The 4,022-nt window shown below is 37.6% G+C and overlaps 1 pseudogene; it reads right to left on the minus strand.

Annotated features, from left to right (window-relative positions):
• Positions 1-1,979: 1,979 nt before the first annotated feature.
• Positions 1,980-4,022, minus strand: part of LOC111240729 — a 3,344-nt pseudogene continuing 1,301 nt past the window's right edge.

Raw genomic sequence — 4,022 nt, forward strand, 5'->3', positions numbered from 1 at the left:
ACGCAGAGGGTCGATAACAGGAAACTAAACCTGGATTTGACCATTGCCTCGCAGAGGGCCAAACTCACAGAACAGAAAATTAAATCTGACCATTGCCACGCAGAGGGTCGATAACTAAAATCTGAATTTGCAATTTTGAAAAGTTGATAAATGCCAAGTAAAACATGAAGATTTTGCAAACAATTTTCCTCGCTTTCTCTGAGATGATGTTATGTCATGATGGTGCATGAATGCGTAAACACATGAGACTTTCATTTCAATCTTTTCTTTTACTCTCGCTTTTTTTCATTTTCCTCTTTTTTTTTCTCTTCTTCTTCTTTTTTTTTTTTTTGGAAAATTCCATGTTTGGAATCCATTGTTAATATTGTCATCAGACACGATGTACATTCAAAATGCATTCCTTGAAAACAACGTGGAGAGGTATAAAACCCTTTCATGAGCAGGAAGAAAGAGTAACCGAGTTAAAATTCTTTTTATCACTTTTTGCAATCCAAATTAACTTGAACCCTGGAGGGGGTGGGAAAATGGTTATGAAAAGCAGATGAATAATGATTGTCTATGAGCAAATATTTACGCATATGTGTCCCTCAACTGGGAAAGAGTGCAATTCAATACTGCCCCAATTTTGCACGGCAAGTATGCTTTGGAAAAGTGAAAAGGTTTGGGTAGGAAGGATTGCCTCAAACTGGATGATCTTCGATTGACAGGGAGACCTCACATCTTTTTATCTTTTTTTTTTATTTTATTATTATTTTTAAAAAAAAAACGAAATTGAATGTGTCATTCACCACATCATTCTATTTCAAAATTAAATTCGTGAGAAACATTAGGACAACAGTCTTTAGTGCGCATGGACTTTTATTGGCTTGTACCGTGGCTAAAGGTCAAAGGGTTTTGAAAAAAGGGATAATGAAGGCCCAAATAAGTGTTTGACGGTTAAAGTGTTTTAAACAAGAATCATTTGCAAGGTGTCCAGTCAACTGTCTTTAGGGATTTGAACTTCAAGCATCCTTTATTTTTCATTGTTGGTTTTTCCTTTCTTTCCCTTTGGATCATTCTTTTCATTGCCCCAGTTGTGGCCTTTTATGACACTTTCTTTTTCACTTCTATTTTCTCTTTCTTTTAGAGATTTCCTCCTCAATTTTGGATGCTTATGATATACCCTTTTAAGTTGACGTCGATATGCTAAGGATTCTTGTCTAGGGTGATGAAGAACAATTATGGATTTTGGCTCAATAGGGGTGCAATTGGATAAACTTCTTTTAACATTTGGATAACGAAAAAATGGCCACACTTCACTCTGAATATTGTTTGCCTGACTTTCTCTCGACTTTAAACCTGAAACAAAACTCTGCAGTGTTTGACACATCGACTTCATTTTTCCTTTCTTTGTTTCCTTTGTTTTGTTTTATATATATATATATATATATATATATATATATATTTTTTTTTTTTTATATCTCCCTGATCAATGGATTATTGGTGATATGTAAGATGATGAAATCTGCCCCAATATTATACGTATGGCAATCCTTTGTCTTCAAGGAAACGAAAAGGTTAGGGCTTAAGTAACGTGAATGCAGATGCTTTATCAAGAAAAGAACACTGGTTATCACTACAACCTTGAATCAGGAAAAGACTCACCAACGGTATTTTTTCAAAACTTTTTTCCGAAAATACTATGCCCTTGACAACTTTATTAACAACAAACTCAACATGTGACTTTTCTTTTTTTACCTCTTTTCATTCTTTTTCGTTTTTCATTTTTTTTTATTCTTTTCACGACATCCTCCAGGACCGAGTCAGCCAAACGGATATACATGTGATGCTTTTATCGGCACACATTTGCTTATTTTCATTTTCATTTTTCCTTAATTACTTAACAGCTCAACGTGATATGCAATATTTCAGATGGAATGCAAATAATCAAAATATGAATGAAATCATGTGAACTTTATTTAGTGAAGAACACAGAGTGCAATAAGCTTTAAAGATAATATCAACATCCCCTTAATGGCAACCACTATCACGGAATCATCATGCGTAAAACTTTTTTACCGCATCAGAATTAACTGGCAATGGTAACTCCTCCCCATCCATTCTTGTGAGAATTAGTGCCCCACCAGAAAATGCTTTCTTCACCACAAATGGCCCTTCATAATTTGGGGTCCATTTGCCCCTGTGATCCTTTTGTATAGGTAAAATCTTCTTCAACACCAGCTCACCTTCATGAAATTCTCTTGGACGTACCNTTTTGTCAAATGCCTTCTTCATTCTTCTTTGGTACAATTGTCCATGGCATACTGCTGTTAATCTTTTTTCATCAATGAGATTGAGCTGGTCGAAACGAGCTTGAACCCACTCAGCCTCTTCTNATTGAGTTTCCATTAACACTCGTAAAGACGGAATTTCCACTTCAAACGGAAGTACTGCCTCCATTCCATACACAAGCGAGAAAGGCGTTGCCCCAGTCGATGTTCGTACCGAAGTGCGATAACCATGTAAAGCAAAAGGAAGCATTTCATGCCAATCCTTATATGTGACCACCATCTTTTGCACAATCTTCTTGATATTTTTATTAGCAGCCTCAACTGCTCCATTCATCTTTGGACGATAAGGAGAAGAATTAAGATGAAGAATTTTGAACTCCTTACATAACTCTGTCATCATTTGGTTGTTCAAGTTAGTGGCATTATCAGTGGCGATCCTACTAGGGAGCCCGTATTTGCAAATCAACTCCTTTTTTATGAACTTGGCTACCACTTTTCTAGTCACATTAGCATAAGAAGCAGCCTCAACCCACTTGGTAAAGTAGTCGATTGCGACTAATATGAAATGGTGTCCATTTCACGCCTTTGGCTCTATAGCTCCGATGACATCGATTCCCCACATCGAAAAAGGCCATGGTGCAGACAACACGTTCAAGGTCGTGGGCGGCACATTGATATTATCTGCGTACACCTGGCATTTCTCACATTTTCTCACATGTGTACAACAATCATTTTCCATAGTCAACCAGAAATATCCCGCTCTCAGTATCTTCCTGGCCATTGAGTGCCCATTCATGTGCGTGCCAAACGTACCCTCGTGCACTTCTTTTAGTATCAGCTCGGCTTCCTTTGCNTCCACACATCTGAGAAGGACCAGGTCATGATTTCTCTTATATAAAATATCCNCACTCAACATGAANCCGCCAGCCAGCCTCCTTAACGCCCTTTTATCATTGTCAGATGCCTTCTCTGGATATTCTCGAGTCTTAAGATAATGTTTGATATCAAAATACCAAGGTTTACCATCTACCTCCTCCTCGATAAAATGACAATATGCTGGCTCCGCATGACTCTTCATTTCGATCATTGGCAATTCTGCATCTTGATCAACTTCAAACATCGATGACAAAGTAGCCAACGCGTCTGCTAATTGATTATCTTCTTGCGGTATATGATTAAACGTGATGGAATCGAAATACTCAATTAATCCCCTGATGTAAGCTTGATAAGGAATTAATTTTGTATCCCTAGTCTCCCATTCTCCCTTCAACTGATGGATGACTAAAGCTGAATCTCCATATACATCCAGAATTTTTGCCTTAGACTCTATTGCTGCTCGAATACCCATAGCACAGGCTTCATACTCTGCGATGTTATTCGTGCAATTAAAACACAACCTTGCAGTCATTGGTATGTATTGATTCTCAGGAGAGATAAGTACTGCCCCTATTCCATGTCCCATTACATTTGAGGCTCCATCAAATAATACCGTCCATGCTTTTTCATTTTTGTCTTCTTTGTTTTCAGCAAATAAAGCCATGATATCTTCATCAGGAAACTNAGGTTGCATTGGCTGATAATCACTAATGGGTTGATGGGCTAAATATTCCGCTAAAGCGCTACCCTTGATAGATTTCTGAGTAACATATACAATGTCGTACTCCGATAGTAGCATCTGCCATCTAGCTATTCTTCCAGTGAGGGCAGGCTTTTCAAAAATATACTTGATAGGATCCATCTTAGATATCAACC

This window comes from Vigna radiata, chromosome 2 (genome assembly GCF_000741045.1).
Source record: "Vigna radiata var. radiata cultivar VC1973A chromosome 2, Vradiata_ver6, whole genome shotgun sequence".
Taxonomy (NCBI): Eukaryota; Viridiplantae; Streptophyta; class Magnoliopsida; order Fabales; family Fabaceae; genus Vigna; species Vigna radiata.